Source organism: Humulus lupulus, chromosome 1 (assembly GCF_963169125.1).
Source record: "Humulus lupulus chromosome 1, drHumLupu1.1, whole genome shotgun sequence".
NCBI classification, from domain to species: Eukaryota; Viridiplantae; Streptophyta; class Magnoliopsida; order Rosales; family Cannabaceae; genus Humulus; species Humulus lupulus.
Window position 1 is genome coordinate 230,222,502 of NC_084793.1, and position 22,928 is coordinate 230,245,429.

At 42.6% G+C, this 22,928-nt stretch overlaps 1 non-coding gene across 1 annotated transcript; it reads left to right on the forward strand.

Moving 5' to 3' along the window:
• Nucleotides 1–18,623: 18,623 nt before the first annotated feature.
• On the forward strand, nucleotides 18,624–18,730 carry LOC133813549 (small nucleolar RNA R71). Its single transcript, XR_009884558.1, has one exon. It is a non-coding gene; the product is annotated as a small nucleolar RNA R71 (small nucleolar RNA).
• The last annotated feature ends 4,198 nt before the right edge of the window (nucleotides 18,731–22,928 follow it).

The following is a 22,928-nucleotide window of genomic DNA, read 5'->3' on the forward strand; positions in this document are numbered from 1 at the left end:
AAGCAAAAGAAAAATTAAAACACACATTTTTTTATTGGTGATATAAAAAGGATTTTCTCAAAAATTGCACAATGAAAATAATTCTAAAAAATTACTATGAATAAAAATTAAGCTTATGTAATTAATTAAATTGTCAATTTCACTTTTAAAATGAGGTTTTCATTAAAATTATTTTTCACTTAAACTTATAGGAAATAAATGTGTTCTTGTTATGAAAAAAAATCTACTTTTTGTGTGGATGCTCAAAATTCAACACCGGTAAAGAACCCACCTCTCACGCCTCAGGTCCCTGGAAGGTTCAAAGAAACCATGTTTGAAGTCCATTTGAACGCTCAAATTAGTGCTCAAATCGACCCTGCTCCAAATGACCACTTCGCCTTGGACCCCCACATACATCCCAGACGTCTTGCGGGACCATTGTCTCGCCACACCTCGGCGCACCTGGCAAGGACCTCACCTTGCCTTGGCACATCCGTCATCCGCGAGGCCACTACGCGAGGCGCTCCAAGGGCCTCGCCTCGCCTTGGCGCGTCCTCCATCCGCGAGCCCATCACGCGAGGCGGTCCAAGGGCCTCACCTTGGCGCATCCGTCATCCGCGAAGCCATCACGCGTGGCCATCACATGAGGCGGTCCAAGGGCCTCACCTTGCCTTGGCGGCTATCATGCGAGGCGCTCCAAGAGCCTTGCCTCACCTTGGTGCGTCCGCCATCCGCGAGCCCTTCACGCGAGGCGGTCCAGGGGCCTCGCCTCGCCTTGGTGCGTCCGCCATCACGCGAAGTGATCTAAGGGCCTCGCCTCACCTTGGTGCGTCCGTCATCCGCGAGGCTCTTCCCGCGAGGCAATCCCCAGGGCCTCGCCTTGCCTCAGCGCGCCCACCATTCGCAGGGCCTCGCCTCGGCTGTGTCCGTGCTCCAGCATCCACGAGGCCACTCCCACGGGGCCGTCCGCAGGGCACGCCTCGGCTACGCCCACACACCTGCATCCCCTATGATATAAGCTTAGGCCCCACTGATGAGGCCCTTCTTTACTATTTAAGGAAGGTGTCACCAGCGGGGTATGACACCCCCCTGCTTAGCATACTCAAAGCTGCAAGTACACTTATATTTCGCAAAATGAAAAGGGGTTGGATCAAGGGCATATCTTGAATACACGAGAGAGACCTCCAAATACAAAGCACGTGTATGGGAACAGATTGTTTGACCAGGAGGAGCTTAGGGGCATGATTCTGGGGGCCGTACTAGACAGGTATTGGTGGTACAAGTTAGTACCAATGGTAAAAGCACTACTTGTACGTCGTCGACCATGTGTCAGGGTCGACACCACAGCCACCTATACCACTACATCTGGTGCCACTTCTCCTGACACTCATACTGGGTGAGTAGTGGAGGCACAATCAAGTACTAAAGTGGAGGTGCTCCCACCAACCCTGATCATGTACTAGAGCCAACACCACTACACCTGATACCACTCTCCTGACACCGTACTTGCGTACTATCTGGTCCCTTGGACCACATTGTATCAGGGGCCATTAGAGCCCACTATAAAAGGAACTCCACTTCCACTTGGAAGGGGGTTGGAAAAAACACTATAGCATTACACCATAAGAAATACAAATTCAGTTCACCATTTTTCTTCTGCAAGTGTTCTTTGAGTTTCCAATTAGATCTTTAAAGTTTTTCTTTTGATAATCTCTACATTTCTATTTTTCCAACTTAACTTGGTTGACGAGTTCTCACCGTCAACAATTTGGCGCTGTCTGTGGGAAGGATAGATTGCAAGTCATTATTCCTCCGTCGATTCTGATAAGAAAAAATGCCGCGACGTTCGAAACGGTTGAGAGAGCCGTGCGAGGTGGAAGTCCACCTTGATGGAGATCAGCTAAAAGCCTCCATGAGGGATCCTCCTCCACCTGCAAACATGGAGGCCCTAAGGGAGCCTGAGGCACCCAGAGATGAAAGGGAGGCCTCGTCCCCGGTAGTCCCACCTGAGGAGGATCGCCCAAGGTCGGCGACTGCCCCGGCAAGGGGCGCCAATGAGTTCCTTCCTCCAAAGCCGCCGCAGGTGCCAAACCCTGGTCGGTAGGATCCAGGCCCATTGAAGTGCCGGGCTGACAAGCACCCTCGGGTCCACTCCGTTAGCTCAAGCTCGAAGTCTCAATTCTACGAAGACGAGATACGAGAACTTTACCGCAAGAATCAGAGGCTAGAAACCACCCTGGAAAACATGCAAGAGGTGCTAAATGGGCTGTTGCAAGGGAGATCAAACGTGACACTCCCTAAGCGGAAAGAGAGAGACTAGAGGGGGGTAGAAACCACTGTCCCAGTAGATGACGGAAAGACGCGACTCTCCACTAGTAACACCCCCCGAACGAAGCAGCGCGAACATCCCAGACCAGCGAAACAGCCCCAGAAGCTAGAGTCGAAGACCAATGCTGCCCCTCGTAACGATGACGAGGTCACCTCAAAGAGAGCACCCTCAGATTAACGAAAGAGCTCAACAAAAAGAGGGCGGGTAAAAGGACCACACCCCCTATGGTGCCCCGAGAAGGCAAAGGAAAGGGGGATCCTAACCCGTCTGCTTTAAGAGACTCCCTAAGCAAGAGGAGGCAGGACCTGGACACAGAAATGAGGAGCCTGCGAAGCAAAATCATCACCACATCCGGAGGTTAAGCCTTTGAGGAAGAGTTCGATCATGAGTCACCCTTCATCAAGGAGATCTAAGCCATCCGGCTCCCAGCCAACTTTAAGGAGCCCCATATGACCCCCTACGAAGGAAGCACAGATCCAAAATACCATCTGGACACATTTAACGATCTGATGAAACTGAGGGGAATTAGCAGCGGGGCCAGATGTCACTGCTTTGCTGTCACATTGAAAGGACCTGCGTACAAATGGTTCAAAAGACTTAGACCGGGGTCCATCAGATCCTGGCAACAGTTTTCCAATGAATTCCTCCAGCAGCACCACGCTGTGCGGGGCTACAAGATGCTAGGCACCAGCCTCGCCAATGTGAAGCAAGGAGAAAATGAGAGTCTAAAGAGCTACATTCACATGTTCAATATGGAGGCAGCTAAAGTAGGGAGCCTGACTCGCCGAGAGCTGAAAATGGCCATCACAGCTGGAGTGTGCCCATGAAGAAAATTATGGGATAACATGGTCAAGAGGGAGGTCACGGACTTGGATGATTTCTACGAGCGGGCGCAAAAGTATATTCGCGTGGAAGATGGTCACGAGAGCCTCAAGGCCGGAAAAGACCAAAATTCATCGAAGCCCTCAATCCGGGAGAACCAAGGCAATGCCAAGAAAAAGAGGGTCTATGAGGGGGCAAGGGATGATCGACCCCGGAAGCATCAGCCCTCTGACGAGCTCAGACAAGGCCCTTACACCTATTATACTGACCTCACCCATGAGAGAGAGCATATTTTCGTTACGAACGAAAATCAGGTCCTTTTCAGAAGGCCCTCACCAATGAAAAAAGACCGGTCTAAAAGAGACCCCAGCAAGTATTGCCAGTATCACAAAGATATAGGCCACACAACTGCAGAATGCAACCATTTGAAGGTGGAAATTGAGGAGCTCATCCGCAGGGGGCATTTGGGAAAATATGTGCGCAATGAGAACCATAGGCCAGAAGAAGGAGCATCCTCGCCTTTGACGCTTCGAAGTAGCCCCAGAAGTGCAAGGAGAGGTCAGGGCCATCTTTGGAGGACTAGGATTCGGGGGCGAATCAAGGAAGGGACGAGATAGATATGCCAGGGAGGCTAGGCGAAGTCCACCACCATGCATCTTGGTCTGGAGCAGCGCCCCCCCCCCCCCCCCCCCTCGAAGAGTTTCAAGGGTGACAATGACTCAATAATTTTCACCGAAGAAGACGCTCGAGGTGTACACTTCCCCCACAATGATCCCCTAGTGTTGACTGTCTAGCTTGCTAACATGAGGGTGCATCGGGTCTTGGTGGATAACGGAAGCTCTGTGGACATCTTGTATCGCCCAGCGCTGGAGAAGATGGGACTAAGCCTCCATCACCTAAAGCCTTGCACTACGTCTTTGTATGGATTTACGGGAGATTCGATACAGCCCCTGGGGCAATCGAGTTAGCCCTTACTATGGGAGAGCAGCCTAGACAAACCACCATAATGGCAAACTTCGTTGTGGTAGATTGCGCCTCAGCCTTCAATGCGGTATTAGGGCGACCTTCCCTAAGAGAATTGAAGGCGATAACTTCTGTATACCATTTAGCTATGAAATTCCCAACTCCCGGGGGAATAACATGCATGAAAGGAGAGCAGAAGGAAGCGAGGGAATGCTACAACACATCCCTTCGCACAGCCACAAAGCCAACACCACCTATGGCGATGGTTGTGCATGAAGGCGTGAACCCAAGAGAGTTGGACCCACGAGTCATAGAAGAGCCCAGAGCTGAACCAGTAGAGGAATTGGAGGAAATAACGGTCATGAATGAGCCATTGAGGAAGTTGAAAGTAGGAAAAAACCTTGCTGATGACATGAAGGAGAAACTAGCAGAGTTCTTAAAAGCCAACCTCGATGTATTCGCCTGGAGTCACGAGGATATGGTAAGGATAGACCCAGCGGTCATGTGCCACCACCTGAACATCGACCCGAAAGCAAGGTCGGTGAGGCAAAAAAGGAGAGCACTAGACCCAGAGAGATACACGACCCTGAAAGAGGAGGTTGACAAGCTGAAGGTGAACAGGTTCATTCGAGAGGCATTTTACCCACTATGGGTGTCGAACCAAGTGCTGGTCCCAAAGCCCAACGAAAAATGGAGGACTTGTGTGGATTTTACCAGCCTCAACAAGGCCTGCCCTAAGGGCAGCTTCCCACTTCCTAGGATAGACCAGTTGGTAGACGCCACAGCGGGACACGAGCTACTTAGCTTCATGGACGCATATTCAGGGTATAACCAAATACCCATGAACCTTGCTGACGAGGAGCACACTTCGTTCATAACGGACAAGGGGTGTACTGCTACAAAGTGATGCCCTTTGGTTTAAAAAACGCAAGTGCCACTTTCCAGAGGTTGGTGAACAAAATGTTCGCAAATCAAATAGGAAGGAACATAGAAGTATACGTGGACGATATGCTGGTGAAGACAAAAAAAGTGGAAGAGCTCACTAGCGACCTCATGGAGATGTTCAACACCCTTCGCAAGTACGGAATGAAACTGAACCCACTCAAATGCACCTTTGGAGTTTCATCAGGAAAATTCCTAGGTTTCATGGTGAATTCCCGAGGAATTGAGGCTAATTCTGAAAAAAATCAAGGCCTTGCTGGAAATGAGCCCACCACGGAGCAGAAAAGATGTGCAGTGCTTGACAGGGAGAGTGGCAGCCCTCAATAGATTCATCTCCAAGTCGACTGATAAATGCCTCCTTTTTTTCAACATCCTAAAAGGGAACAAAAGGTTTGCTTGGGATGACGAATGCCAGGATGCCTTCACCAAGCTGAAGGAGCACCTTGGAAGGCCACCCCTTTTGGCCAAGCCAGAAAAAGGGAAGAGGTTGTACCTGTATCTAGCTGTATCTGAGCATGCCATAAGCGCCGCCTTGGTCAAGGGGGGAAAAGACGCATCAGCACCCTGTCTACTATATGAGTAAGCGGTTGGTAGACGCGGAAACCCGGTACCCAGAAATAGAGAAGTTAGCATATGCCCTGGTAGTGGCTTCTCGAAAATTGAGGCCCTATTTTCATGCTCATGCGATTGAGGTGCTCACCAACACCCCCTGCGTCAAGTCTTGCACAAGCCAGAAACTTCAGGAAGATTATTAAAGTGGTCGATTGAATTGAGTCAATTCAACATCACTTACACCCCAAGGACCTCCATCAACGGGCAGGTACTTGCCGACTTTATAGTCGAGTTCACATACTGACCCTAAGAGGAGGGGAAATAGAGGAGAAGGAACCGACACCTGAAGAGGAGAGGCACCCCGAAGAATGGAGCCTCCATGTAGATGGGGCGTCTAATGAAGGGGGAGCCGGTGCTGGCATAGTGATGACGGGACCTGAAGGGCACAAGATGTATTGTGCCTTGAGATTTGGATTTGAAGCTTCCAATAATGAGGCAGAATATGAGGCGCTGTTGGCCGGCCTGCGGCTAGCTAAGGAATTAAAGGTATCCCACTTGCATGTCTTTAACGACTCACAACTGGTAGTGTTTCAGGTGAAGGGCGAATACCAAGCTAGAGGTCCAAAAATGACTGCATACCTCACCAAGGTGAAGGAGTATTTGGACCAGTTTGAAAAATACACGATAGAACAGATCCCCAAGGAGCAGAACGCGAACGCCGATGCACTCGCGAAACTCGCCTCCACACGAGACGAAGATACGCTTGAGTCTATACCAGTCGAATATCTCCCCAAGCCAAGCATAGTAGAAGAGAGGATCAACATGGTCAAGAGCTCTGAGGAGCCATGGTTCGCCCCCATTAGGAGGTACTTGAATGACGGGACCTCGCCCTTGGACAAGAAGGAGGTCCGCAGACTGGCATACAGAGCCGCCTAGTACACCCTAGTAGACGGAATCTTGTATAAGAAAGGCTTCTTTACCCCCCTCCTGCGGTGTGTCGATAAGGGAGAAGTGTCAAATATTTTACAGGAAATACACGAAGGGGAATGTGGGAACCATGCTGGGGGTATTCCACGACAAAAAAGATCGTCCGCCAGGGGTATTATTGGCCTACCATGGAGAAGGACGCGAGTGACTTCGCGAGAAAGTGAGACAAGTGACAGAGACATGCGACTTACCAATGACAGTCACCAAATGAGTTGGTGAGCATGACCAGCCCGTGGCCCTTTGCTGTGTGGGGGATTGACTTAATAGGGGCACTGCCAACTGGAAGAGGAGGAGTTAAGTATGGGGTGGTAGCGATCGACTATTTCACTAAGTGGGTGGAAGCGGAGCCTTTAGTCAATATAACGGCTAAGTAGATCACCACCTTCGTCAACAAATATATTGTTTGTAGATTCGGAGTACCTTACAAGATCATCTTCGACAATGGAACGCAATTTGAAGGAGGAGTGTTCGAGGAGTACTGCAAGGCAAAATGAATCAGGAGGAGTTTCTCCGCAGTAGTACACCCCCAAGCCAATGGGAAAGTAGAGGCCATCAACAAGATCCTGAAAAGGAACTTGAAAAATAAGTTGGAAAAGTTGAAAGGGGCCTGGGTTGAAGAACTCCCAAGTGTGCTCTGGGCCTACAGGACCAGCCCCCGTTCCACCACTGGGGAAACACCTTTCGCTTGGCCTACGGCTGCGAGGCTGTCCTTCCGGTAGAAATGAAGGTTAACTCCTTCTGCATGCAAACATACGATGACCAGGCTAACACCACAACCTTGGTTGAGAACTTGGACCTGCTGGAAGCCAAGAGAGAAAGGGCACAATTAAGGCTGGCCACGTATCAGCAGTGGGCAGTGAGGTATTACAATTCAAGGGTGCGGGAGAGAAAGTTCAGGGTAGGAGACTTAGTATTGAGGAAAGTACTCCCCAACACATGAGACCTGGGGGCGGGGGTACTGGGGCGAACTGGGAAGGACCCTACCAGGTCGCTCAGTGCATACCACCAAACACCTATAAGCTGGAGCGCATGGACAACACCGTCGTGCCTTAGGCATGGAATGCAGAGCACCTCAAGAAGTACTACCAATGAGACTTCCACATCCAATGCAAGCAATATCCGTGCTTAGTTTGTTGCGTGTTATGTTAGCTCAGTAGACAAGAATCAAGGAGGGCGCCTAGATAACCTCCCAAGAAGATGTAAACTTTTTATATATATACATGTCGTTGTAACCTGCCTACTATGAATGAAACTGTTCACATCTTCACATGTTATTTTTCTCCTTTATGTGAGCATTAACCAAAGTGCCTGCCGAAATAAACTTCACCAGACACTTGGGGGGGAATAGTGGCCCGTGAAGGCAAAGCATACAGCAAACAGGAGGACTCTAAAAAGGACCCTCTATCAGGAGGATCCTAAAAAGGACCCTCTAACAGGAGGATCCTAAAAAGGACCCTCTAACAGGAAGATCCTAAAAGGGACCCTTTATCAGGAGGATCTTAATAAGGACCCTCTATCAGGGGGAACCCAAAAGGACCCCTTGTATCAGGGCCTTAAACGAACCCTCTATTAGGAGGATCCTAAAAAGGACCCTCTATCAAGAGGATCCTAAAAAGGACCCTCTAACAGGAAGATCCTAAAAAGGACCCTCTATCAGGAGGATCCTAAAAAGGACCCTCTACCAGGGGGAACCCAAAACGACCCCTTGTATCAGGGCCTTAAACGAATTCTTTTAAGAAAAAAATGCATGGTGAACCTTAACAAACAGGGAGGAGACCTTGCAAGGCATCTCCTGAAGTTCACAAGGATTAGCTACCCTTATGAACATCAAGGAGGCCAAAAGGTCCAATAAGCCTAGAGCGGCCACCAAGCCGTCTAGCCAAAAAGGGTCCTAAAAGAGGCCCTTGCAAAAATAGTACTATGAATAATGACGAGAAGGACGCTTCTCGCAAAAAATAATAAGTGCGCGCAAAAATATATAAAAGGATAGCTAGAACCCAAGGGATCAATATATCCTTATAAAAATAATCAAGAGGCACCAAAAAAGGACCCGTTGAACCCTTTCACATGGGCTCCAAAGGACCTCTAGCTTGATAAATAAAAGAGGGGAACCTACCAAACCCCATCATACGGGCTCAAAAAGACCTCAAACACATAGGAATAAGAGATGAATAACCGCATATGTATATATTAAAAAGAGTCTTGGTAACACGGCAAGATTTAAAAAAAATTTATTACAAGCACAACAAGGCTCAAATGAGCATACACCCACAGCGAGCTAACTGACAGAAATTATGAAATGACGACCTCAAGGCCTCCTGCCGCGGGCGTTCCACCCAGCCGCCCGGGCAACGGCGTGCTCGCCAAAGGAAGAAAAATCAAAGTTTGGATCCTGCCTCCATACACCATAAAGGGCACGCTCTATGGACCTATACTCAGTAGATGCCCTGTCCGCCTCTAAGGAAGCAACCCTCTCCTGCGACGCAACTATAGCAGCCTTAGCACCCTCAAGTTCGGCCTCTAAGGAACCAACCCTCTCCTGCGACGCAGCCGCAGTAGCCTTGACACCCTGGAGTTCGGCCTCTAGGCTGGTGACCCTTTCCTGCAACATCGTGGCCTGGGAAACTGCCCTCTTCTTCCTTTTTGATGAGGCAGAGATTTTCGCTAAGGCTTTTTCTAGCCTAGCCCTGGTCTCGGTAAGCTCCCTCTCGAGCTCCTGGACCCGAGCCGCAAGACGGTCCCTCTCGGTATTCGAAGCGGAAAGGTTGTGAGCCGAGTTGGCAAACCGCTGAGCCACGGTATAGGCCTGCACAAGAAAGATAACAACAACAATGATAAGTAACAAAAAAAAATAAAAATAAAAAATAAGGCTGATACAAGATGCATGAACTCTCCCAAGCAGTAGTGCGTGTAAGAGTCTCCCCAAGATCCGACATGGAAAAACTCCCAAGACCACTCCAATCAGCTTTGGGGAGGTCTGGGGCGATCTGGAGATACCGCTGCCCGCAAGAGGCCGCCATGCGACCCACCCAGGGTGCCCTTTCTGAGCCAAGGGTACCTGGCTGGGTAAGGACAGACGAAACACTCGCCGAAATAGGAGGGGGCACAGGAAAATTGGAAAAATGAGCCCCGAGTAGATCAGGAGGGGGTGCAGGAAGATCGGGAAAGTAAGCCCCCAATGGACTGGGGTCGAGGGGAGCCTGAGGAAAAGCGTCAAAGTCTGTGGGTCGGGGCAAACAAAATGCCCCGGTATGGCCTGTTGACCTTGGGAATGGGAAGCCATGTCAGGGTCGAAAGGGACAAAGGGAGGACACCCCCGGGGGATGAGGATAGCTGGTAAGGTTGCCCGTGTCCAAGGGAGACTCCCTCCGACACACCCTCAGCCTCACCTTCACCCAAACGAGGCTTAGTCGAGGCAGCCTTCATCTTCTTTGACCCAGGAATAGTCCACAACAACCTGGGATCTGAAACCGGGGACAACTTGTGAAGGTTAAGATTTTCCACAGTGAATAGGTATGCAGCCTTTCTCACGGCGAGGTCAGCACTGATAAGATCGTTCACGGCGTTCACCTCCGACCCAACAACTACAGGTATGGCTGCACGATCCACACCATTGTCGACACAAACATAAGTTATAAAACAATAAGTTTCAACAAAAAAAGAGAGAAGAAAAGGTGGCTCGAGGTACTTACTGGGAGCAGAATGGAAGTGCTCGCGGACAGAAAGAGGGCCTTCCACAAAGAAAAAGTTCTGCTTCCAGGACCCCGGGTTGGACACTGCGCCGTCTATCAAAGGGAGTTCATTATTGGATTTTTGCAGGAAATAAAAGCCCTTGGATTTGGGAGAGGGCATGAGATTGTACAGGAAGTGCACCTCTTGGGCTGTAGGAGCATGTTTGGCAAGTTCCATAAACGCGATAAAGAGGCAGCTCAAGGTCAGCCAACTGTTAGGTGCCAGCTGAAGTGGAGCGAGGTCAAAATAGTTGAGAACCGCAACGAAGAATGGGTGTAATGGGATGGTACCACCCGCCTTCAGGATATGCTCGCTAAGGGCCACGAAGCCATGATTAGGGCAGTCAGCCCGACACTTGTCCGAAGGGGTGTATAATGCGTACTCCAGGGGAACACGGTAGTGCTCTACAATTTCTATCCATTTATTTTCAGACACGTGGGACACTAGGATGGATGCCAATAGGGGGGCATCGTCCTGGACATTAACGGACACCTGTCGTCGTCCTCTCTTCGGCATATCTGTAAAACCAAAATAAAAATGTGAGGAGGAGACAAACACTTGACCCTCCATTTTCTCTTCCTAGCAAGAGTCTTCCACCGGGGCACCGACTGCGGAAGCGCTAAGCTAGGGAAGATCGAAAATAAGGGCTGAAGAGAAGTAGGAGCGGCCCCATGACAGTCATCAGGCAAGGATGGACTAGAAGGCTCAGGCGGAAGATGTCCCTCCATAAACTCCAACTCCCCCTGCAAATCTAAAAGGGTCACCCTAAGGCTCGCTACATGGTCACTAAGGTTAGGAGGGAAAGGTGCTCCGTCTCCTCTCAACACCGAGTCAATTTCGCTCTCTACCACCCAAATTTTACGCCTAAGTTCAGCCATGTGCTCAAGATGACGAATACGGGCCTGCCTTAAGGTGTCATGGTCATGGTAAGGATTTTCCTTAGGGGACTCTGAGTCTGAAGACAAGTCAACAAACTCAACCCCCGGAGGAATACCGAACGGACCTTCACTTGCCATGAGACCTCGTCCTGAAAGCAAAAAGGGTTCACGTATAAATGAGAGGATTGCTACAAAACACAAAGGAATGGGCTCAAAACCTCTAGGCACAAACGCTCTAAATGACCCACTACGGGGTTTGAATAAAGGGGCATGCAACAAGGCTAGCTCACGATGAGCTTAGGCCAAAGTACCCCATCCCAAGTGGTGCTAATGTGGACCCAATAAACATAAGGGAGAAAGAAAGTATACCTCAAGCAAGTAAAATGGGGTTTTGACGTGGTCAAAAGGAGGTAGAGGGCCAAAAGTGTCGTCGCGGTCAAATAGAGGCAAGTGGTCGAAAGTACGCGTCTGCAAAAATAAACAGAAAAGATGAAGGGATATAAACATAACAAAAATTAGCTTAAATATATAAAAAAAAAAAGAAAAAGGAGGAAACTATAGCAAAAGTGAGGTTGTGGGGGATTGAACCTCTTACCTCTTGAAAAGAGCAAGGATCTAAATGCCACTAAGCTAAGGAGGTGAAGTGTAAATAATAGGCTTGGCATGAGGACCTATTTATAAGAATAAAAAAGAAGAGTCTACTAGAGCACCTAAAGGTCCTCTCCTAGACTGGGGGGCAAGTGTGGATGCTCAAAATTCAACACCAGTAAAGAACCCACCTCTCACGCCTTAGGTCCCTGGACGGTCCAAAGAAACCATGTTTGAAGTCCATTTGAACCCTCAAATTAGTGCTCAAATCGACCCTGCTCCAAATGATCACTTCGCCTCGGACCCCCACGGACTTCCCAGACGTCTCGCGAGACAGTTTTTCTCGCCACACCTCGGCGCACCTGGCAAGGGCCTTACCTTGCCTTGGCGCATTTGTCATCCGTGAGGCCATCACGCGAGGCGCTCCAAGGGCCTCGCCTTGGCGCGTCCGCCATCCGCGAGCCCATCACACGAGGCAGTCCAAGGGCCTCACCTCGGTGCATCTGTCATTCGCGAGGCCATCACGTGAGGCGGTCCAAGGGCCTCGCCTTGCCTTGGAGGCTATCACGCAAAGCGCTCCAAGAGCCTCGCCTAGCCTTGGCGCATCCGCCATCCATGAGCCCATCACGCGAGGTCATCATGCAAGGCGGTCCAGGGGCCTCGCCTCGCCTTGACGCATCCGCCATCTACGAGGCCATCACGCGAGGCCATCTAAGGGCCTTGCCTCGCCTTGGTACGTCCGTCATCCGTGAGGCCCTTCCCGCGAGGCCATCTCGCGAGGCAATCCCCAAGGCCTCGCCTCGCCTCAGCGCGCCCACCATCCGCAGGGCCTCACCTTGGCTGCGTCCGTGCTCCAGCATTTGCGAGGCCACTCCCACGGGGCCGTCCGCAGGGCACGCCTCGGCTACGCCCACACACCTGCATCCCCTATGATATAAGCTTAGGCCCCATTGATGAGGCCCTTCTTTACTCTTTAAGGAAGGTGTCACCAGCGGGGTATGACACCCCCATGCTTAGCATACTCAAAGCTGCAAGTACACTTATATTTTGCAAAATGAAAAGGGGTTGGATCAAGGGCATATCTTGAATACACGAGAGAGACCTCCAAATACAAAGCACGTGTATGGGAACAGATTGTATGACCAGGAGGAGCTTAGGGGCATGATTCTGTGGGCCGTACTAGACAGGTATTGGTGGTACAAGTTAGTACCAATGGCAAAAGCACTACTTGTACGTCATCGACCATGTGTCAGGGTCGAAACCACAGCTACCTACACCACTACATCTGGTGCCACTTCTCCTGACACTCGTACTGGGTGAGTAGTGGAGGCACAATCAAGTACTAAAGTGGAGGTGCTCCCACCAACCCTGGTCATGTACTGGAGCCAACACCACTACATCTGATACTACTCTCCTGACACTGTACTTGCGTACTATCTGGTCCCCTCGACCACATTCTATCAGGGGCCATTAGAGCCCACTATAAAAGGAATTCCACTTCCACTTGGAAGGGGGTTGGAAAAAATACTGTAGCATTACATCATAAGAAATACAAATTCAGTTCACCATTTTTCTTCTGCAAGTGTTCTTTGAGTTTCAAATTAGATCTTTAAAGTTTTTCTTTTGATAATCTCTACATTTCTATTTTTCTAACTTAACTTGGTTGACGAGTTCTCACCGTCAACATTTTGTTATAAGATAAATTGACCCAATAGTTAAAAACAAAGCTTAAAAATTGTTCATATTTTTAAGAGAATTAAATTCAAACTCAATCAAGATTTTTATAATTGAAAATAAAAATATCACCATTTTTTTTATTTAAATTTTTTTTTTTATCATTGAAAATGAAAATTAAAAAGGATTAAATTTTTTTTTTGATTTTTTTTAATAATTTTTAAAATTTTTTTTTGTTTTTTTTAACAAGACAACAATATATATACTTTTACAAAACAACACACAAATTAATAAATTTTTTTCAAACAAACATAAAGAAAAACAAAAATTAACACAAAACATAAAAATTAAAAACAACGCAAAACAAAAACACAATAAATCATACTCTCCTTACTAATAATAACCATATAAACTTGATACCCCTAAACTTAATTTAAGCATTGTCCTCAATGTGTCAAAATATAAATATAAATTGAAATTGACAAGAGTTTAGGGTTTAGAATGGTCGTACCTCGATATGGTGCATCGCTAAGAGAGTAAAAGATACAACAAACAAAAATTAAATCACCCATAAAACAAACAAAGCAAATAAAACACCAGTTATCAAGATCAAATAGGAATCAAAGAGCATGGTAAACAGGGTCCTCAAGGAGGATCTCATCCACTTCATCGGTTTTCAACTCTAAAAATGGTTTAAATTTTTGTCAATTAACTTTAAATATATCACCATTTTTAGGATTTTCAATTTCAATAGCTCCATGTGGAAAAACAATACGAACAATGTAAGGCCTGGACCACCTAGAGCGTAACTTTCCCAGGAATAAATGCAAACGAGAGTTGTATAAAAGGACTTTCTGACCTGGAGAAAAATCTTTTCTCAAAATATTTTTGTCATGGTAAAATTTCATACGATCCTTATACTTTTTTGAATAGTTATATGCATCATTCCTAATTTCTTCTAGTTCATTTAGTTGAAGCTTTCATTTCTCACCTGCCTTGTCTAAAGAAAAAATTAATTGCTTAATAGCCCAAAAGGGTCTATGTTCTAACTCAACAGGTAAGTGGATACGCCCATAATGCATCAGTGAGTCTTAAGGACCAATCTTTCCTAGTTGGATTCACAGTTTTTTCTAAAATGTGCTTAACTTCCCTATTAGACACTTCAACTTGACCACTAGTTTGTGGGTGATATGGTGTTGAGACTTTAGGCATAATGTCATATTGTTTCATCAAATGTTCAAATGGCTTATTACAAAAGTGTGTACCGTTATCATTAATGATAGCACGTGGTGAACCAAAACAGGAAAATATATTTTCTTTCAAAAACCGAAGCACAACTTTGTGGTCATTAGTGTGGCATGTAATAGCTTTAACCCATTTAGACACATAATCAATTCCAACAAGAATATAAAGATTACCAAAAGAGTTAGGAAATGGTCCCAAAAAATCAATGCCCCAAACATCAAATATGTCAACAATAAGAATAGGATTTAAAGACATCATGTTTCTTTTAGTTAAACTTCCTAACTTTTGGCAATGTTCACAAGCTTTACAATAAACATATGTATCATGAAAGATAGTAGGCCAATAAAAACCACATTGTAAAATTTAGCAACTGTTTTCTTACCACTAAAATGTCCTCTACATGCATGGTCATGACAAAAAGATATGATTTTAGATTGGTCACAATTTGGAATGCATCTTCTAATTATTTGATCAGGGCAGTATTTAAACAAGTAAGGATCATCCCAAATAAAGTTTTTCACCTCAGAATAAAATTTAGATTTATCATGCTTAGACCAATGAGATGGTATTTCTTTAGTGACCAAATAATTAACAATATCAACATATGAAGAAACATGCATCAATTGTTCATCAGGAAAAGTTTCAGTGATAGGAGTTGAGTCATGTATAGTTTCAACAACTAGTTTAGATAAATGATCAACAACAACATTTTAAGATCCTTTTTTATCTCGTATTTATAAATCGAATTCTTGTAAAAGTATGATCCAGCGGATCAAATGAGACTTATCATCTTTTTTCGACAAGAGATATTTTAATGCAGCATGATCAGAATAGACAATAATTTTAGACCCTAACAAATAAGATCTAAATTTCTCCAATGCATAAACAACAACAAACAATTCTTTCTCGGTTGTGGAATAATTTAATTGAGCGTCATTTAAAGTTTTGCTAGCATAGTAAATTACATGAGGAATTTTTTCAAGTCTTTGTCCTAAGATAGCACCTATAGCATAATCAGAAGCATCACACATTATTTCAAAAGGTATTTTCCAATCAGGAGGTCGAATAATGGGTACAGTAGTCAACAAATTTTTTAATTTACCAAAGGCAACATGGCAATCATTATTAAAGACAAAAGTATTTTCTTTTCCAAGTAAATGGCATAAAGGCCGAGAAATTTTGCTAAAGTCTTTTATAAATCTTCTATAAAAACCGGCATGGCCTAAAAATGATATAATTTCTTTCACAGTTTTAGGTGGGGGAAGTTTTGAAATAAGATCAACTTTAGCTTTATCATCTTCTATTCCCCCAGATGAGATTACATGACCTAAAACAATTCCTTTTTTAACCATACAATGACATTTTTCCAAGTTAAGCACAAGGTTTTTCTCTTTGCAATGAATCAAAACAAGTGAAATATGGTGCAAACATTCATCAAAGGATGAACCAAACACAGAAAAATCATCCATAAATACTTCAAGAAATCTTTCAACCATGTCAGAAAAAATTGAAATCATACACCTTTGAAAAGTCGCAGGTGCATCACATAATCCAAAAGGCATGCGACGATAGGCAAAAGTTCCGAAAGGGCATGTAAATGTAGTCTTTTCTTGATCTTTTGGGGCAATGGGGATTTGGTTATATCCCGAATACCCTTCAAGAAAGCAATAATATCCATGGCCAGCTAAACGTTCAAGCATTTGATCAATAAAGGGCAATGGAAAATGTTCTTTTCTAGTAACATTATTTAGCTTTCTATAGTCTATGCACACTCTCCACCCCGTTTGTATTCTAGTAGGGATTAATCCATTTTTTCGTTTTCAACAACTGTGATCCCAAACTTCTTAGGTACAACTTGAACTGGACTAACCCATTGACTATCAAAAATGGGGTAAATGATACCTACGTCTAATAATTTTATGACCTCTTCTCTAACCACTTCTTTCATATTTGGATTTACCCTTCTTTGACATTCCCGAAAGGTTTTAGCATTCTCTTCTAGATGGATTCTATGCATACATATGGATGGGCGAATTCCTTTAATGTCTCCAATGGTCCAACCTATGGCTTCTTTATGTTTTCTAAGGACATCTAACAATTTATCTTCTTGTTCTTTATCTAAGGCGGATGCTATGATAACAGGTAAGGTTTTAGATTCTCCTAGAAAGGCATATTTTAAATTTTTTGGCAAAGGTTTAAGGTCTAACTTTGGAGACTCAGAAATTGATTGAACATGATCTAAGGGTGAAAAAGGTTCAACTTTAGTTTCATTTAAGGGTATGGACTCTAGCAAAGAATTCACATCTTCATTAGAGTCATCAACATGCAAGTTCATACCAAAGTATTTTTCACAAAAGTCAAGTAAGTCATTTCCATCATCTTCACAAATACTATCTATCATGTTAACTTCACGCACTTCCTCACACTCAATAGATTTAACAACATTAAATACATTCAATTCAACAGTCATATTTCCAAAAGATAATTTCAAAACACCATTACGACAATTTATGATTGCATTAGATGTAGTTAAGAATGGTCTACCTAAAATGATAGGAATTTGAGCATGCATATTTTCCACAGGTTGAGTATCAAGAACAATGAAGTCAACAGGAAAATAAAATTTATCAACTTTTATCAAAACATCCTCTACAATGCCTCTAGGAATTTTCACAGAACGATCGACTAATTGAAGAGTTATAGAGGTAGGTTTTAGCTCACCAAGACCAAGTTGCTTATAAACAGAATAAGGCAATAAATTCACACTAGCACCCAAATCAAGTAAAGCTTTGTTAATAAAATGATCACCAATAATGCATGAAATTGTGGGACACCCAGGATCTTCATATTTAACAAGACTCTTATATTGAATAATGGAACTAGCTTGTTCAGTTAAAAACGCCTTTTTAGGAACATTAGTGTTTCTTTTAACAGTACAAAGATCCTTTAAAAATTTAGAGTAGGCAGGAATTTGTTTAATGGAATCTAAGAAAGGGATATTGATACTAACTTGTTTAAAAACTTCTAAGATTTCATTGTATTGGCCGCCTTTTTTAATTGGAAGTAATCTTTGTGGGAATGGGGCTTTTGGAATGAAAGGATGGATTGGAGTTTCCCTGTTTGAAGAGTCATTGGGATTAGAACTAGAATGCTGACTCTTTTCTTTTTCTTTTTCAACCTCGGGTATGTAATCGGGTTTGACAATGTTCTTTCCGGACCTAAGAGTTGAAATTGATTTGACTTCTCGATTATGACTAGACTTTCCTATCTCATATTGACCTTTTGGATTAGGGATAGGTTGACTAGGGAATGTTCCTTTTTTTCTATCAGCTAAAGCAGTGGCGAGTTGTCCTACTTGTGTCTCAAGTTTGGTAATTGATTGAGATTGATTTTGTAGGATTTGTTGAGTGGATTGCATAAATTGTTGTAAAGTATCTTCTAAGGAAGGTTTCCTTTGTTGAGGATATGGTTGATTTTTTGGGGCATGAGTTTGGTTTTGTGTGCTATATTGGTGCCCTTGATTCATTTGGGGTTGGTTTTGTCTCCATGAAAAGTTCGGATGGTTTCTCCAATTTGGATTGTAGGTGGATGAAAATGGGCTATCATTTGGTTTCCCATAAGAATGAAGAGCATTGGCCTCCTCAGAAAAGGCTTCTTGGTTGTATTGGAGAGTTTATAGTTTGGCTTATAACTAAAGCTTCTACTTTTCTCGCTAATTTGTCTAATGATGTTCTTAAGTCTAATTCTTCTTTTACTTCATACCTTCCTCCTCTTTTTGGTGAATTAGTTGACCTAGACCTAGGATCAAAATAATTCCATTGTTGTGAATTGACAGATAAATCTTCAAGGGCGTCCCACGCCTCCCTCTAATCATTTGACGATTAGAGGGAGTCAAACCATAATAAAAATATTTTACAAGTCTCCATTTTTCAAAACCATGATGAGGACATTTTAATAATAAATCTTTAAATCTTTCCCAACATTCATAACACTCTTCATTATCTTTTTGAAAAAACTCGGAGATTTCTCTCCTTAGACTATCAATTTTAGACATAGGAAAAAATTTCAGTAAGAATTTATTATAAAGTTGATCCCATGTAGTTATAGACCCCGTGGGAAGGGAATTTAACCAAGGTTTTGATTTGTGTTTTAATGAAAAAGGAAACAATCTTAGTTTGACCGTCTCATCAGAAATTTTTTGAAATTTAAATGTTGAGCAAATTTCTAAGAAATCTTTGACATGCATGTAAAGATCCTCTCTATCTAACCCATAAAAAGATGGCAATAATTGACTGATTGTTGGTTTAAGCTCAAAATGATTAGCAGAAGTGGTTGGAAGAATAATACATGAAGGAGCATTAGATGAAATAGGTGCAAAATATTCAAGCAAAGTTTTTTCAGGCACAACATTTTCATCAACGAGATTAGCAATTGGTTCCATGATGCTCGAATTTTTACTAACACTTTCAATTTCAAAAAAAGATAAACGTCTTTTTACTAATCAATTTTTAGAGTTACGTTCCCAATGATGCATACAATTTTTACAAACAAGGCAACAAGGATAATGTCAAACAAACAATTTTCTGATGTGGAAGATCAGTTAAAATCGCAACCACAAAGCATACTTAATATATTTTTTTAGAGATTTCACAACAATATGATTTTTATGGTTTACTTGTCCCCAGGCCTATTTGATTCCACTTACTCGCGCACTACTAACAACTCCCCGAGGTTAATTAGTAGAGGCGGATTGCGAATTTTGATCAAATTTCCTTTAAGCAAAAATTGCTTATGGTGACAGGACAAGATTTAGGTTTCCCATTTTTTTTTCAAGTATTTTTTCACAATTACACTAAAATATGATAAAAGACAAAGAAAAATAAGGCAAAAATTAAATAAGACTAAAATTTAGGCAAGAGTAGGGAGTCATAGCATGCCATCAACCATAACAAAATTAAGGTAAAAATTAGGAGGCACATGTGCCATCAACTAAAACATAAGATAAAAGTCTAGGAGGCAAAATTGCCATCAACTAGTAACTTGCAAAAATAAAATAAAATAAAAACTACAACAAGATAAATAAAGAAAATTACAACAAATGTTAGGAGGCACAAGTGCCGTCAACTAACAAAGAAATACAAGGAATAAAACTATAACAAAATTAGGAGGCACAAATGCCATCGACTATAAAAATTAAAAAGATAGATAGGAGGCACAAGTGTCGTCAACTAAAAAAAACAATAAATATAAATATATAAGTAAGTTTTTTTTATGGGTGGTAGAACTGTCGCAAATTTTCTTTTTATCTTTTTTTTTTAGTTTTTATAGATATATATTTTTATGTTTTTGTATATATAGTTTTTTTTTCTTTTTTTTAAGTGCAAAAAAATTAAAATAACTAGTAGAAGAATTTACTAATCTTGAGATAAATTTCGTTTCTTTTCTTCTTGCAACTCCCCGGCAACAGCGCCAAAAACTTGATGGACCCAAAACGGGTATGTTTTAAAAATTTATAATCGCAAGCGCACGAATCGTATATGAAATATAGTGTTCGTGTAAGATCGAACCCAAAGGAGTTGTCTAAAATAAAAAAGAAAACTATTTAAAATCAAAATTAATAAATTCTAACCTAGCTCCAAAGATTGATGAGATTTAATGTCATGAATATAAAATAAAATATTTAAAATAAAGCTATTTAAGAGAATGAAAATAACTCAATAAGGATTTTAAAATAAGTGGTAAAAGGAAAGATTATTAAGATACTAGAATCCACAAAATGTAAGTTTAATAATATTTATTAGTATATTGATTCCCAAGTTTTATTGATAGTTAAAATAAATCAAACTATCATTTTCCAAATAGATTTATAATTTTAAGCACAAATTACTTCTAAAAATATAGGATTTTTCTTCACTTTTAAAAAATTATAATTTCAAAGTATTTAATGTGAATCAACCTAATGAAACAAAAAAAAAAATCAAATAACATTATTTATAAGGAAAAACATAATATTTTTGTTCTAAGCTTGGATGTGTACAATTTAATGACACATTTTACACAAAGAATATTATGTTTTGCAAAATGAAGAACAAAGTGCATATTATCTAACAATCCAAAATATGGGATATTGAAGATGAAAGACATATATGAAGAAGAAAAATCCATAAACTTTGTTGCATTACAAGGAAAATCAACATACAACATAAATATTATCTAGTTACAAGTTGCTTCATCATGATCTTAATAATCTTATGAAAAAGATTAGAAGCACATAACTAGAGTAGAAATTACAAAATAAATGACATACATACTTGAAAATGCTCTTGAAAAACCCAAAATGGAAGAGAGAATGGTAGAAAGAAGATGGTAACAAAAAATTAAGCACCCTAAATGGTCTTAAAATTCCATATTTATAGCCAAAATGAGATTATTAAAATAATCAATTTAAATTAATTAAATTGATTAGATTAATTAAATAAAATAAATATGGTATGTAGAGGTAAATTATAGGGTGTAATGATGATGTTATGGTGAAAATGTGTAGAAAAATGGGTAAAAAGTTGGCATTTTGGACATAGGGGACAAAGGTACATTGTTGGGCACAAAATGGGGAAAAGGGAGCTTGTTGGCTGTTGGTTGGGTGGCTGTTTTGGCTGGGCTGGGCGTGGGAAGGAGGAAGAACACGGCTTGGCTTCGGATGGCAGAAAGAGTGCAGGCCCATTGGCTCATGCGGCTGGGCTGGATGGAGGAGGGACACGACTGGGCTTCAGGAGGGCCCTTGAGGTGGGCAAAGATGCTGGGCCAGTTGGGCGTGGGCCTGGCAGCTGAGGCAAGAGGCTTGGGCCATGCTTTAAAATCACCATTTTGCCTTTCTTTTCTTTCAAAACTACCACTTTTCTTACACAAGCATGCAATAAATTCCCTACAAAATAAATATAAAATAAATCATAATAAAATATTTTCAACTATAAAATAAATCAATTTAATTCTTTGAAAATATTAATTATAACTTAATTTATATTTAACATTTAAGTTCAATAATACAACATTTTTTTTTCTCAAACTAAACAACAATAATTCAAATAATTAATTATAACATTTTACAACAAAATAACTATAAAAACACACAAAAATCTATAAAATTAAAATAAACCCAATAAATTCAAAATTACTTAAAAACTTAATAAATTACTTAAAAACTCAAGAATTAAGCAACAATTAGCACATAAAAAGTGGTAAAATAACTCTATTTTGTAGAGTTATCACACTCCCAAACTTAAAGTTTTGCTAGTCCTCAAGCAAAAGAAAAATTAAAACACACATTTTTTCTATTGGTGATATAAAAAGGATTTTCTCAAAATTTGCCTCCCTTTCATCCCAAGGAACCGTGGGCTCCTTTGGGGCGTCCACACTTTTGGGTGGCGGAGGATTCTTCATGGAGGCTTTCAGCTGATCCCCGTCAAGGTGGACTTCCACCTCTCGTGGCTCTCTCAGTCGCCTAGAACATCTTGGCATCTTTTCCTGCTGGAATCAATGGAAGAACAGTGGCTTGGCACTTATCCTTCCCACAGACGACGTCAAACTGTTGACGGTAAAAACTCATCAACGGAATAAGGATGAAAATCTCAAAAACTTCAATCAGTATCTAATGAACACAAGTGAACTTATAGAAACTTAAAGGAAGATTGCAAGTGAAAAATAGAAAGAAAACTCATATATTGCTCTTAGAGTAATCTAATCTTACAAGAATTTTTCCAACCCCCTTCCATGAAGAAGTGAGGTTCTTTTTATAGTGGGCTCTAATGGCCCCTAATACAGTGTGGTCCCAGGGGACCAGATTGTCCATAAGTATATTTTCAGGGAAGCGGTATCAGACGTAGTGACACAGGTGGTAGTGGTGTTAGATTTGATGTATGGTCAAAGATGTGCAGGTAGTGCCTCCACCATTTGTACCAACTTGTACTATCACTACCTGTCTAATATAGATGTCAGAGGTTGCCTGGGAAGGACCACATCAGGTTCCCTATTCGTACGACCACCACTTGTCTGGTGTGGTGTTTAGGGTCAGACACCTGGGGCATTCAGGGCCATACCTTCGTACGTACTTCGCCTCCTCTTGGTTTGTAGGTACATTTCGTATTTGTATGAGCTCCTTGAGCCACAAGTCCTCACCCTTGCAAGGTACCTTATTCCTAAGGGCTTCAAGTGTTGCGATCCTTATATGTTATTCCTAGATG